The 15,533-nt window shown below is 46.0% G+C and overlaps 2 protein-coding genes and 1 pseudogene across 11 annotated transcripts in view; 2 read left to right on the top strand and 1 right to left on the bottom strand.

Moving 5' to 3' along the window:
- Positions 1-15,533, top strand: part of CUEDC2 (CUE domain containing 2) — a 335,540-nt gene that overhangs the window by 181,623 nt on the left and 138,384 nt on the right. The gene's annotated exons all lie outside the window — the stretch shown is intronic.
- Positions 1-15,533, bottom strand: part of SUFU (SUFU negative regulator of hedgehog signaling) — a 133,318-nt gene that overhangs the window by 58,921 nt on the left and 58,864 nt on the right. The gene's annotated exons all lie outside the window — the stretch shown is intronic.
- On the top strand, positions 2,131-2,606 carry LOC126962770 (60S ribosomal protein L23a-like; annotated as a pseudogene).

The following is a 15,533-nucleotide window of genomic DNA, read 5'->3' as shown; positions in this document are numbered from 1 at the left end:
TTTTTTTTTTTGAGACAGAGTCTTGCTTTGTTGCCCAGGCTGGAGTGCAGTGGCGTGATCTCAGCTCACTGCAACCTCCGGGTTCAAGCAATTCCCCTGCCTCAGCCTCCTGAGTAGCTAGGACTACAGGCGCATGCCACTACGCCCGGCTAATTTTTTGTATTTTTAGTACAGACAGGGTTTCACCATATTGGCCTGGCTGGCCTTGAACTCCTGACTTCATGATCTGCCCGCCTCGACCTCCCAAAGTGCTGGGATTACAGGTGTGAGCCACTGTGCCCAGCCTGTTTCAAGGCTTTTTTAGTGACAAAGATAAAATACTTTTTTTTTTTAAAGAAAGAGAAAACATCTTTTGTTCATCTTACTAATTAGATTCCAAATTTAAGAATATAACATTTTAACTTATTTGATTTTATATTTGTACCTTTTATTTACTTTATTATTGTTTTAGAGACAAAGTCTCATTGTGTCACGCAGGCTACAGTGTAGTGGCACAATCATAGCTCAAACTCCTGGGCTCAAGCAATCTTCCTGTCTTAGCCTCTCAAATAGTTGGCACTACAGATGTGAGCCACAACGCCTGGCCATATATTTGTATCTTTCTAATCTTATGCTGAACATCTTGCTTTCTAACATAATCACTTATTTGCTTTATCCTATAATATCCATATACTAGTTTCAGAATAATATCAATATTTTTATTAACAACATGATTACTAAAACAGTTTTTTCTATCTTTGTGTATATATTAGGGATATACAGCCAACTTACTGTATTTTAAGATATCTGTGTATTGTTGGCCGGGCGCAATGGCTCACGCCTGTAATCTCAGCACTTTGGGAGGCCGAGGTGGGCGGATCACAAGGTCAGGAGATTGAGACCATCCTGGCAAACACAGTGAAACCCCATCTCTACTAAAAATACAAAAAAAAATTAGCCGGTCATGGTGGTGGGCACCTGTAGTCCCAGCTTCTTGGGAGGCTGAGGCAGGAGAATGGCGTGAACCTGGGAGGCGGTGGAGCTTGCAGTGAGCGGAGATCGCGCCACTGCACTCCAGCCTGGGCGACAGAGCGAGACTCCGTCTCAAAAAAAAAAAAAAAAAAAAAAGGTATCTGTGTATTGTTATGGCACCGATTTGGTATGCTGTGAATTTCACTTGTTTTATTTTGCTTCTGAGTTTTAGGAAATGTGGCAGGCAGACTCTAAGGTGACCCCATGGTCCCCATCCCCTTGGTACTCAAGCCCTGTCTAATACTCTCCCATAAGTGTGGGCGAGACCTATAACATGCTTCTTGCTAAAAGAATATGGCAAAAGTAAAGATATTTTAAAGATGTAAATTAATGTCCCAAATCACTTTATTAATTTTTTTTTCAGTTTTAGTTGTAGTAAAATACATCAACATAAAATTCGCCATTTTAACCATTTTTAAGTGGCATTAAGTACATTCATATTGTTGTGCAACCATAACAACCTTCCATTTCCAGGACTTTTTTTTTATCTTCCCCAACTGAAACTCTATACCCAGTAAACAATAACTCCCCATTCCACTGCATCCAATCCCTGGAAACCACAATTCTGCCTTCTGTCTCTATGAACCTAACTACTCTAAGTACCTTATATAAGTGGAATCATACAATATTTGTTTTGTGTCTGGCTTATTTCACTTGCCATAATGTCTTCTGGGTTCATCCATGTTGTAGCATGTAGCATGTGGCAGAATTTCCTTCCTTTTATTAAGGCTGAGTAAGATTCCATTACATGTATATACCATACTTTGTTTACCCATTCATCTTTTGATAGACACTTGAGTTACTTCCACTTTTTGGATGCTATGAAAACTGGTACATAAATATCTGTTCAAGTCCCTGCTTTCAATTCTTTTGGATACATACCCAGAGGTGAGATTGCTGGATCATACAGTAATTCCATTTTGAACTTTCTGAAGAACCACCAGACCATTTTCCACAGCAGCTGCACCATTTTACATTCCTATCAACAGTGTACAAGGGTGCCAATTTCTTCACATGCTTGCTAACATACTATTTTCTGGTTTTTTTGGTATTAGCCATTCTAACGGCTGTGAGGCCACAGTAAAGGATTTTGTGTTAATTAAAAGGGAGGCCTTTTTCACAAGATGGCGCCGAAAGCAAAGAAGGAAGCTCCTGCTTCTCCTAAAGCTGAAGCCAAAGCAAAGGCTTTGAAGGCCAAGAAGGCAGTGTTGAAAGGTGTCCACAGTCACAAAAAAAGAGAAGATCTGCACATCACCTACCTTCCAGTGTCCCAAGACACTGCGATTCCGAAGGCAGCCCAAGTACCCTCAGAAGACCACCCCCCGGAGAACAAGCTTGACCAGTATGCTATCATCAAGTTTCCACTGACCACTGAGTCTGCCATGAGGAAGACAGAAGACAACAACACACTTGTGTTCATTGTGGATGTTAAAGCCAACAAGCACCAGATCAAACAGGCTGTGAAGAAGCTCTATGACCCTGATGTGGCCAAGGTCAACACCCTGATTCAGCCTGATGGAGAGAAGAAGGCGTATGTTCAGCTGGCTCCTGATTACGATGCTTTGGATGTTGCCAACAAAACTGGGATCATCTAAACTGAGTCCAGCTGGCTAATTCTAAATATATGTAATATCTTTTCACCATTAAAAAAAAAAAAAAAAAAAAAGGCTGGGCGTGGTGGCTCACATCTGTAATCCCAGCACTTTGGGAGGCCAAGGAGGGTGGATCAGGAGGTCAGGAGTTCAAGACCAGCCTGACCAAGATAGTGAAACCCCATCTGTACTAAAAACACAAAAAGTAGCTGGGTGCGGTGGCAGGCGCCTGTTATCCCAGCTACTCAGGAGGTTGAGGCAGGAGAATTGCTTGAACCTGGGTGGCAGAGGTTGCAGTGAGCCAAGATGGCGCCACTGCACTCCAGCCTGGGCACTGGGGTGAGACTCTGTCTCAAAAACAAAACAAAACAAAACAAACAAACAAACAAAAAAAAAACAGGGAGAGACCAGTCGCGGCTCACACCTGTAATCCCAGCACTTTGGGAGGCTGAGGCGGATGGATCACCTGAGGTCAGGAGTTCAAGACCAGCCTGATCAACATGTGAAACCTTGTCTCTACTAAAAACAAACAAACAAAAAATTATCTGGGCGTGGTGGCTGGTGCCTGTAATCCTAGCTACTCGGGAGGTTGAGGCAGGAGAATGGCTTGAACCTGGGAGGCAGAGGATGCAATGAGCCAAGATCATGCCACTGCACTCCAGCCTGGGCAACAAGAATGAAACTCCATCACAAAAAAAAAAAAAAAAAAAAAAAAGGAGATTCTCCTGGGTGGACTTGACTGAAACAGGTAAAAGCCCTTTAAAAGGGAATTGTGCCCCTACACAAAGGTCAGACGCTTCCTCCATTGCTGCTTTGAAGCAGCAAGCTGCCTTGAATCCTAAAGTTGCAAGGAAAGGAATTCTGTCAACAACCTGAGGGAACTTGGAGGCATATTCTTCCCCAGGGGAGCCTCAAATAAGAATGCAGCCTGTAATATGAACATGGAAAAAAAGAAAATAAAAGAATGCAGCCTGGTAAACACCTTAATTGTAGCCTTGCAAGGCCCTGAGTAGAGGACCTAGAGATAAGCTGTGCCCAAACTCTAGACACACAGAAACTGGGTTTTAAGCCATTAATTTTTTGTGTTTTTTTTTTTTTTTTGAAACAGAGTCTCGCTCTGTCACCCAGGCTAGAGTGCAGTGGGGCAATCTTGGCTCACTGCAACCTCTGTCTCCCAGGTTCAAATGATTCTCCTGCCTCAGTCCCCAAATAGCTAGAATTACAGGTGTGCACCACCATGCCTGGCTACTTTTTTGTTTGTTGGTTGGTTGGCTCGTTTTGTTTGTTGTTGTTGTTGTTGTTGTTTTTTAAATAGAGACCGGGTTTTGGCATGTTGCCCGGCTGGTCTTGAAATCCTGGCCTCAAGTGATCCGCCCACCTCAGCCTCCCAAAGTGCTGGGATGACAGGTGTAAGCCACCGTGCCCGGCCTGCTTAAACATCAACTTTTAACCCAGAGAGAATTTTGGTTGGCCTTATCCCCAGCAACCCAACAAAAGATAAATTAATGAAACACTAACTTCTCCTAGCTCAGTCACTGGCCATCTTAGTGTAAGGTGAAAGCGTTACTTATTAGCACTAACTATTTTTCTTCTACCAAGTCATGGGTACAAACAGTCACCCAAAATGTATTATGTATACCCTCCTGTTCAAGACAAAATCAGATCCTATAGTTAAGAGTCTCCTCTCTTAGCTTTATTCTCTGATACAATTTTCTTACTGTGTAACCTTGAAGAAGCCACTTAACTTCTCTCCATCTATTTTTTCACCTACCAAAACATGATGTGATGATCTAATGTATACCTTGAAGGGTTTTTTTTTTTTTAAGAATCTAAGAAAACAAAATATGTAAAAATTGCCTTGTGTACTGAAAATACTGTACAAATTAAGCAGTTGCTATTCATTTGAAAGATCTGACCACTGGAAAACATGGCCACTATTTACACAAAAAGGAATGAAGACAGAAGGATCCAGTAGAACTGAGACACAGACATAGAATCCATCCACATAGAAGAGCAGATGATTTCTTCGAGGAGCCATGATTCTAATTTTCAGCTTAGGAAACCAACTCCCTTCTTCCTGCCTTAGTTTACACCAAGAAGCACAGCTATAGTACTTATGGATGTTCTCAGAAGTCACCCAGCTGGGTCAGACGTGGAGCACCTGGGAAGCATCGAGAAGACGAAGGAGGAAGGACTTGTTTGCAAGAAACCAGACTGGAGCACAGAAGAAGGGGTCACAAAAATACCAATTAGAAAACAAACAAACAAACAAAAAAAAACAAAAAAACTCAGCATTAATAAATGGTCTCCTTTGGGAGGCTGAGGCAGGCGGATCACGAAGTCAGGAGTTTGAGACTAGCCTGGTCAACATGGTGAAATGCTGTCTCTACTAAAAAATACAAAAATTAGCCTGGTGTGGTGGCATGTGCCTGTAGTCCCAGCTACTCAGGAGGCTGAGGCAAGAGAATCGCTTGAACCTGGGAGACGGAGGTTGCAGTGAGTCGAGATTGCGCCACGGCACTCCAGCCTGGGTGACAGAGCAAGACTCCGTCTCAATAAATAAATAAGTAAGTAAGTAAGTAGGCAAATAAATGGTCTCTGGGTTTGGCACTCTAGATTCCCAAATCACCAATTCCACACCCAGCGCTTAAATCCCCTCTACAAGCACCTGGGCCAGCAACTGCCCAGACTACTAGAAAAACTTCAGGGATGGTGAGTTTACTGCCTCCCAGCGCCTATCCACATTAGGAAATTCTTCTACATCCCAATGAAGAGTTAACAGCTTTCTAGCTCTCTATTCTGAGTAACAAAAAGTCAAATCCCTTTTCCATATGGTAAGACCTCAACTATTTTTAAATTCCTGTTGTAGGTCATAGTTCGACTCCCTACATATTCCATCTCAATCTTTTCGTCTTCCAACTAGAATGTTTTCAGTTACCTCACTTTCACAGCCATTCCTCATAGATGGACAGTTTTGAAAGGTTTTGCCAGTTTGAAAGCCACCATTCTCTGGACACACTGTGATTGGTTTAAGTCCCTCGTTGAACGTGGCACCCAAAAGGGGCTGTTGGGTCAGAGACAGGCCATGAGGCAGGCACTTACCTCTGAGCATCTGTGTAAAGACCAGCTCCTCAGCTGTCTATGTACCTGCCCAAATTTCAAAGTTTCCCTACCAATCAGACACAGGAAGGGGGTTACAGATAACTGATTTTGGGTGATTTGATTATAGGAAGAAGTAGCAATAAATCATTAGTGAACTCTTTTGGTGTTCAGGCCAGACTCTTCCAAGACATTTCTTCCTGCTTGGAGAGAAGGGACTGAGTTGTGAGGGTGAACTCAGGTACTGCAGGGCTTTCCGAGAGCCACAGAGTCTGAGTAGCCTGTGGGCCTCCAGCCTCAAAGAACTTCCTTAATGTTGGAATATGGCCTGCCTTAAAGCTACCAAAAGTGGGAAGAGTACTGTGTCTTATTTTACGGATTGAAAGACTACACAGTGCTTCTTCAATGCCTGTACTGCCAAATGGCCATGACTACAGGTGAGAACACAGTGGCGGCTGTGGCAGGGGCCATCCTGCCTAGTGGAATCACCTTCAAGGAGGACAGCTGGGCATATGTGCCAAACTGTAAAATCTGTGGACCTTGTGACCACAATCCCACTTTAGAAATTGATCCTGAGGGCCGGGCGCGGTGGCTCAAGCCTGTAATCCCAGCACTTTGGGAGGCCGAGACGGGCGGATCACGAGGTCAGGAGATCGAGACCATCCTCGCTAACACGGTGAAACCCCGTCTCTACTAAAAATACAAAAACTTAGCCGGGCGAGGTGGCAGGCGCCTGTAGTCCCAGCTACTCGGGAGGCTGAGGCCAGGAGAATGGCGTGAACCCGGGAGGCGGAGCTTGCAGTGAGCTGAGATCCGGCCACTGCACTCCAGCCTGGGTGACAGAGCGAGACTCCGTCTCAAAAACAAAAACAAAAAAAAAAAAAAAAAAAAAAAAATTGATCCTGAGATAACTGGTTGCAGTTGCTAAGATGTTCATATATGGACAACAACCTTATAGTGTTGTTTAAAACAGGGAAAACTGGAAACTATCTGCAAGTTCATCCAGAGGGCTCTATTTATCCTAGAGGGGCCTGTTAGTAGCATACAATGAAATGCCATACAACCATTACAAGCACTGCTATGGAGACACACACACACACACACACACACATACACATATATATATATATTTTTTTTTGAGACAGTTTCGCTCTTCTCGCCCAGGCTGGAGTGCAATGGTGCAATCTTGGCTCACTGCAACCTCCGCCTCCTGGGTTCAAGTGATTCTCCTGCCTCAGTCTTCCAAGTAGCTGGGATTACAGGCGCTCGCCAACTCACCCAGCTAATTTTTGTATTTTTAGTAGAGACAGGGTTTCACCACGTTGGCCAGGCTGGTCTCAAACTCCTGTCCTCAGGTGATCCGCCTGCCTTGGCCTCCCAAAATGCTGGGATTACAGGCATGAGTCACTGTGCCCAGCTGAGCTATAGTTACTTAGCTAGAAAGACTTCTATGACATGATGCTGTGTGAAGAAAGTATGTTAATATATACAGTACTTAGTAAAAATGCCTATTTTATGTATAGAGACATATCTAGAAGGATGATAACCAGATAAAAATGGCCGTCTCAGAAGCATGTTTATTTCTGTTTTCAACATATATTTAAGTTACAAAGTAACATAGACTTACTATAAGAAAGTCAACAAAGAAATGTATAAAGTAAAACATGAAAATCTCTTCCCATCAGTCCCATTTCTCAGCTATTAACATTTGCTGTGAACATCTGATATACAATCTTTTTTTTTTTTTTGAGACGGAGTCTCGCTCTGTCGCCCAGGCTGGAGTGCAGTGGTCGGATCTCAGCTTACTGCAAGCTCCGCCTCCCGGGTTTACGCCATTCTCCTGCCTCAGCCTCCCGAGTAGCTGGGACTACAGGCGCCCGCCACCTCGCCCAGCTAGTTTTTTTTGTATTTTTTAGTAGAGACGGGGTTTCACTGTGTTAGCCAGGATGGTCTCGATCTCCTGACCTCATGATCCGCCTGTCTCGGCCTCCCAAAGTGCTGGGATTACAGGCTTGAGCCACCGCGCCCGGCCTTTTTTTTTTTTTTTTGACAGAGTCTCGCTCTTTTGCCCAGGCTGGAGTGCAGTGGCCGGATCTCAGCTCACTGCAAGCTCCGCTGCCCAGGTTCACGCCATTCTCCTGCCTCAGCCTCCCGAGTAGCTGGGACTACAGGCACCTGCCACCTCACCCAGCTAGTTTTTTTGTATTTCTTTTTTTTTTTTTTTTTTTTTTTTGAGACGGAGTCTTGCTCTGTCGCCCAGGCTGGGGTGCAGTGGCCGGATCTCAGCTCACTGCAAGCTCCGCCTCCCAGGTTTACGCCATTCTCCTACCTCAGCCTCCCGAGTAGCTGGGACTACAGGCGCCCGCCAACCCGCCCGGCTAGTTTTTTTGCATTTTTTAGTAGAGAGGGGGTTTCACCGTGTTAGCGAGGATGGTCTCGATCTCCTGACCTTGTGATCCGCCCGTCTCGGCCTCCCAAAGTGCTGGGATTACAGGCTTGAGCCACCGCGCCCGGCCGTTTTTTTGTATTTCTTAGTAGAGACGAGGTTTCACCGTGTTAGCCAGGATGGTCTCGATCTCCCGGCCTCGTGATCCGCCCGTCTCGGCCTCCCAAAGTGCTGGGATTACAGGCTTCAGCCACCGCGCCCGGCCTGATATACAATCTTTAAGACTTTCTTTTGAGCATGTATAATCAAAGTCAAACTTTTTTCTTTTTTTAAAGTAAAAATGAAACTCCACTCTGCCCATTGTTCTGTTGTGCGACATGGTTTCTACATGTTTTCAGTGTTGCCTGGAATTTTTTAATGTCCTTTTTGTAATTAGGAAAACAATAACGTTATATTTGTTTGGGGGAATAAAAGTGTACCAGGCAAGGACAGAAGACAATGAATGCGTGATGTGAGTAGCCCAGTGAAGAGAAGCAAAGGACAAAGGTTTTCCTGTGTTCAGGTCACCACGGTACTCAATACAGGAGGCCCTAGACATGCCCAGTTGGCTCAGGAGGTTGACAGTGTCCCGTTCTCCCTAAATCTTCAAAGTCAAACACAGGCTGCTGGAGCTAGGCCTGGGGCTAGGAGATACCGGGCTGCAGCCTCTCCCGGAGATGCGTTCCCTGCCCGGCACAGTGCCCCAGGTATGCAGCTTCCACTGGGCCAAGCAGGACAAGGCAGAGAAGGACTCCCAGTGCTGTTTCAGGGTCTACCTGCTGCATGCCAGCAAAACAACAATCCACTGCCTGGGTGTGCTGCAATTCCTCTTTAAAAGCACTTGAATTCCCTCCCTTTCCTCTTCCTCCCCTGGCTCAAGCTCCAACTGTCATCTGTCCAGAGAGAGGGCTCTGTGAGAAGTCAGAAATGCTGCTTGAACCTCATCAGAACTCTTGAGGCAGGGCCATTCTGTTCTCCTGGTCCTTGAGTCCTGGAAAGAACCCAAACAACAAGCTTGTCCTCATGTCTGCCCAGCAAGGCAAGAAGACAGGCTTGGTGGTGGAGACCCACTCCCAGGGAAGCCCAAGCAGTACTGTGTCTGGCTTAGGGGCACCATTCATTTTCCACTAAGAGCTATGAAGAAACTGAGTGAGAAAGCAGATCACTGTATCTCATCCAAAGCTGTTCCAATAAACACATTCTCCTCAGTACCAGAGAGCATACCTTAAAGTGGTAACCTGACCACACCTGCACTTGTGGCCTCGATTGCTTCTCAGGACTCACTGTCCCCAGTCTCTGAGAAGTTCTTTTAAAAATTCAGTCATGGCCGGGCGCGGTGGCTCAAGCCTGTAATCCTAGCACTTTGGGAGGCCGCGACAGGCGGATCACAAGGTCAGGAGATCAAGACCATCCTGACTAACACGGTGAAACCCCGTCTCTACTAAAAAATACAAAAAACTAGCCAGGTGAGGTGGCAGGCGCCTGTAGTCCCAGCTACTCGGGAGGCTGAGGCAGGAGAATGGCGTAAACCCGGGAGGCGGAGCTTGCAGTGAGCCGAGATCCGGTCACTGCACTCCAGCCTGGGCAACAGAGGGAGACTCCGTCTCAAAAAAAAAAAAAAGTTCACTCATGTGGCCAGGCATGGTGGCTCAAGCCTGTAATCCCAGAAATGTGGGAGGCTGAGGCAGGCAGACGGCTTGAGTCCAGGAGTTCGAGACCAGCCTGAGCAACATGGGGAAACCCCAGCTCTACAAAAAATGGAAAAATTAGCCAGGCATGGTGGTGTGCACCTGTAGCCCCAAATAGGAGGCCGAGGTGGGAGGATCACCTAAGCCCAAGGAGGTGGAGGCTGCAGTGAGCTGTGATTGCACCACTACACTCCAGCCTGGGTAACAGAACCAGATCCTATCTCAAGAAAAAGAAAAAAAAAAAAAAAAGAAAAAAAAAAAAAGAAAAGAAAAATTTGGCTGGGCCAAATTTGGGTCGATTGCTTGAGCCCAGGAGTTCAAGACCAGTCTTGGCAACATGGCAAAACCCTATCTCTACAAAAATTACAAAACTTAGCCAGGCACGGTAGTGTGCATCTGTAGTCCTTCCTAACTACTTGGGAAGCTGATGTTAGAGGATCACCTGACCCCCATCTGGGGAGTCAGAGTTTGCATGAACCAAGATTGTGCCACTACACTCCAGTCTGGGTGACAGAGTGAGACCCTGTCTCAAAAAAGAAAGAAAGAAAGAAAAAGAAAAAAACAGATTGCAACACTTTACACAGTTGGAGTCCAATTCTGTTAACAATATGTACATGCCCACATAGATCACTGGCAGACACATGTGATTAGGGTGATGGAGTTATATGTCATTGATATTTTCCTTTTTGTACTTTCTTGCCATTTTGAAATTTTTTTTTGCATAGAGCATGGGTTTTATTATCAGAAAAGAAAAAAAAAGGTAACTATGACTGAATTTTTTTTTTTGAGATGGAGTCTTGCTCTGTTGCCCACGCCATCTCGGCTCACTGCAATCTGTGCCTCCCGAGTTCAAGCAATTCTCCTACATCAGCCTCCTGAGTGGCTGGGATTACAGGTGCCTGCCACCACGCGTAGCTAATTTTTGTATTTTTAGTAGTGACAGGGTTTCACCATGTTGGCCAGGCTGGTCTCGAACTCCTGACCTCAAGTGACCCATCCACCTCAGCCTCCCAAAGTGCTGGGATTACAGGCATGAGCCACTGCCCTGGCCTTTTTTTTTTCCTTGACAGGTTTTGGCCAGGCGCGGTGGCTCACACCTGTAATTCCAGCACTTTGGGAGGCTGAGGCAGACGGATCACAAGGTCAGGAGATCGAGACCATCCTGGCTAACACGGAGAAACCCTGTCTCTACTAAAAATACAAAAAATTAGCTGGGGATGGTGGCGAGCGCCTTTAATCCCAGTTACTAGGGAGGCTGAGGCAGGAGAATTGCATGAACCCAGGAGGCAGAGGTTGCAGTGTGCCGAGATCACGCCACTGCACTCCAGCCTGGGCAACAGAGCGAGACTCTGTCAGAAAGAAAGAGGAAGGAAGGAAGGGAGGGAGGAAGGGAGGAAGGGAGGAAGGAAGGAAGGAAGCCTGTTTCCTTTTCTTTTGCAATATGCCTCTTTAAATAACAACATAATTTTTTTTTTTTTGAGACGGAGTTGCTCTGTCACCCAGGCTGGAGTGCAGTGGCACAATCTCGGCTCACTGCAACCTCCGCCTTCCAGGTTCAAGTGATCCTCCTGCCTCAGCCTCCTGAGTAGCTGGGACTACAGGTGCCGCCATCATGCCTGGGTTATTTTTTGTATTTTTTAGTAGAGATGGGGTTTCACTATGTTGGCCAGGCTGGTCTTGAACTCCTGACCCTGTGAGCCACCCACCCTGGCCTCCCAAAGTGCTGGGATTATAGGCGTGAGCCACTGCACCCAACCTAATTTTTGTACTTTTAATAGAGACAGGGTTTCAAGCTGGTCTCAAACTCCTGACCTCAGGTGATCCACCCGTCTCAGCCTCCCAAAGTACCGGGATTACAGGCGTGAGCCACTACACCCAGCCATAAATAATATTGATTGTTTCTATGTATAATGCCAGGCTCTGCATTAGGAACACTACCTATATTATGAAGTAGACATTACTATTACCTGTGTTTCACAGATGAAGTAACTGGTCCAATTTTGGTCCCACATGGTCCAACTAGGATTTGAACCCAGGCAAGCTGCCATTTGGATTCCTGCTCTTAGCCACGTTCTTCTCCAGCCCTCTTCACTGAACACTCTATCATGAGCAGTTTCCAGTCATCAAAGTGCTTTACCTCCTGCAGAGATGCTAGGTCTACTGTCCTAACTCTCCAGCAGATCTCTCTGCTTGCCAGTGGGCTTCACTGCCCCCTGCAGAAAGCATCCCTGAATTGCAGGTGCCAGCGACAAAAGGGCCACATTCGGCTGAAAGAGTCAACCAATTAAAACTCCACAGGGGTCCAGAGATGACAGACCTAGTCTGAGGGTGAATTATCCTAGCTGAATACCTGCATCAAATAGACTTTTTCGGCCAGGCGTGGTGGCTCAGGCCTGTAATCCCAGCACTTTGGGAGGCCAAGGCAGGCGGATCACGAGGTCAGGAGATTGAGACCATCCTGTCTAACACGGTGAAACCCTGTCTCTACTAAAAATACAAAAAAAAATTAGCCGGGCTTGGTGGTGGGTACCTGTAGTCCCAGCTACTCAGGAGGCTGAGGTAGGAGAATTGCAGTGAGCCGAGATCGTGCCACTGCACTCCAGCCTGGGCGACAGAGCGAGACTCTGTCTCAAAAACAATAAATAGACTTTCTACTAAGAGTTTCAAGGCATTTAATGTAGTTCTCCAATGGATACAGACCCATGGAAGCTAAAGGAATTTGCTAAAGAAAATCCTTCAGCAACACAGCAGGAGATGCATACCCCCCAACCCCAACAAACTCTCTAGGTACTGTAATTGATTCCTCTACCATAGGCCAGAGCACAGGACCCAACTAAGGCAACTCATTTCTCAGGGCCTCTGAAATCTCACGGAGATGGCTACCTCTCCACCTGAGTTGTTATTCAGAAGTGGAAAACATTCTCTAAGTCAGTTGTTGGCTGACTTTTGCAGTGAACGGCCAGAGATAAAATATTTCAGGCTTTGAGGGCCATATCATTCTTGTTACAACTACTCAACTCCACTGCTATGGCACAAAAGAAGCCCAGGTAATCCATGATGGGTATGGCTATGTTCCAATATAATTTTACTTATAAAAACAGTTGGTTATCAGGATTTGGCCTGCAGGATGTACCTGCCAACCTCTGCTTTCAGGGTTTAAGTTTTCCCTAAAAATACCCAGATTTATATATTGGCTAAATCACTTAAATTTTAGGGCACAAACTCATTTCTGAGGGACTGACCTTTTTTCTTCAGTGCAGCAGGAACACAATCTTTCAACTATTAATCTAAAATCTTGGGAAAGTGCAGAGAAATCAGGGATTTTTTTGTCTTATAGTTGGTCAGTATTACTAACAGATAAAAATGAAAATATTTCACAGATCCACAGCAACCAGAAAAGAGGATGAATCAGGTTGAGGCAAAGAAAATGTGAGGAAAATTAAAAAGAGCATGAGGGAGAAAAATGGTATGAATATAACCAGGCAGCTCCATTTGGCTTTAGTTAGCTGACTGGGGCAACAGGCAGCTTAGCAAAACCAGGAAACGAGAGCTTGAGGCTGGGCGCAATGGCTAATGCTTGTAACCCCAGTACTTTGGGAGGCCAAGGCAGGTGGATCACTGACCCCAAGAGGTGGAGACCAGCATGGCCAACATGGCAAAACCCCATCTCTACTGAAAATACAAAAATTAGCTGAGTGTGGTGGTGCACGCCTGTAATCCCAGCTACTCAGGAATCTGAGGCATGAGAACAGTATGAACCTAGGAGGTGGAGGCTGCAGTAAGCCGAGATTGCACCACTGCACTCCAGCTTGGGTGACAGAGTGAGACTCTGTCTCCAAAAAAGAGAGAGACAGCTTGACAGCTCTCATTGGTGATGATGGAGCACCTCTTTCCAGAAAGCTTTACCTGAGGAAAATATATTAAGACCACATACATTTGGGACATGAAAGAAGAAAGTCAGATGAGCTGTAGATGAGAAGCTGCCTGCAGCCTAGTAACATCTTACCTGGGGAAGCACTCTGAGCTCCTCACTCAACCTTCCTGACTTCCTTCACTCATCTGCAGGGCGGGGAAGAGGAAGCAAAGCCTGATCTCCCTCTTGGATCTGAGAAGAGAGCCCTGTGGTGTGCTGCTGAGCACAGCAATGCCGAGGCTGCTAACACCCCCAAGACAGAGAGTCCCTTTCTTAGGCTGAAGAGCCTCAGGATACAGCAGGCTTGAGGCAGGATTCTGCTGAGTTTAAGACCCAGGGACTGGAATAGCAGAGCTGAGAAGTATCCATGACCCTGAGGGACCCTGCGCTCCAACTGCTGCAGCAGCCCCTGTCCCTTCCATGTAAGAGTCACTGTCAAAATGCAGCTAGAGTCTCAAATACTTCAAATCCAAGTACATCTTAATTTACGGAAAAAAAAGGACTTCACTCCCCAAACTGGCCATTTCACCTTCCTCCTTAACATGCTTTCATTTTTTCTTTTTTCGTTTTTTGAGGCAGGGTCTTGCTCTGTTGCCTAGGCTGGAGTGCAGTGGCATGATCCTGGCTCACTGTAGCCTCAACTTCCTGGACTCAATCTATCCTCCGCACTAGGCCTCCCCAGTATCTGGGAGTACACGTATAAGCCACCACACCGAGCCCTTAACATGCTTTCATAGCTTTCCATTACCCTTAGAATCAAGACTCTATTGAGGCAAATGCACCATTACTTGCCTCAAGCCCAGCACTTTCCTATCCCTGCCAGGCCTCCAGCTTTTCCTGAGCCCTCGCCTCTCCCTCACCTCCCTCCAGCTACATAAGCCTTCTTTCAGTTCCTCATTTTTCCCTTTTGGTGATCTTAAGGAATCAAATATTTATTTGCTTATTTTTTCAATGCCTGTCTCTACGAGCTAAAGGCAGTGGAAAGTTTGTTCCACATAGCTTACCTAGCATTTGACAGAGCCTCTGGTATGTAGCAGGCACTTAAATAAAATAAATATAACTGATGAAAAAGTTCCTTTTCCCCAAATCCTCTCTCTTCATCTAAAATGGACCCTTGGTGGCTGAGAGGCTGGAGCACGCAGAGCAGGCTGGTTAGGCTGTCCCTGAAGGCTTGCTCTTGCCACTCAGCAGCTGTAGGAAGTTCTCCAGGGTCCATCACCTCCCTATCACCTCATCTGATAAGGGGCAATATCAACCAGTATGTTCCTCACCAGGCTACCCACTGCACAGGTTAAATGAGAGAAGCTAAGTACCTAAGACAGTCTGGTGCTCAATATCTACTGTTTTGTTTTTTTGAGACGGAGTCTCACTCTGTCGCCCAGGCTAAAGTGCAATGGTGCAATCTCAGCTCACTGCAACCTCTGCCTCCTACGTTCAAGCAATTCTCATGCCTCAGCCTCCCGAGTAGCTGGGATTACAGATATGCGCCATCATGCTCAGCTAATTTTTGTATTTTCAGTAGAGATGAGGTTTCACCATGTTGCCCAGCCTGGTCTTGAACTCCTGGCCTCAAGTGATCCACCTGCTTCAGCCTCCCAAAGTGCCGGGATTATAGGCGTGAGCCACCACACCCAGCCAATACCTACTGTTTCATTTACTTACTTTTAACTATAGAAAAGCAAGTTTTTGTTGTTGTTGTTTGTGTGTGTGTGTGTGTGTGTGTGTGTGTGTGTGTGTGTGTGGATGGAGTCTCGCTCTGTTGCCCAGGCTGGAGTGTAGTGGCGCGATCTTGGCTCACTGCAACC

The sequence above is a fragment of the Macaca thibetana genome, chromosome 9, assembly GCF_024542745.1.
Source record: "Macaca thibetana thibetana isolate TM-01 chromosome 9, ASM2454274v1, whole genome shotgun sequence".
Taxonomy (NCBI): domain Eukaryota; kingdom Metazoa; phylum Chordata; class Mammalia; order Primates; family Cercopithecidae; genus Macaca; species Macaca thibetana.
The sequence above is the reverse complement of the archived record's forward strand: the minus strand, read 5'-3'. Positions and strand labels throughout refer to the sequence as shown.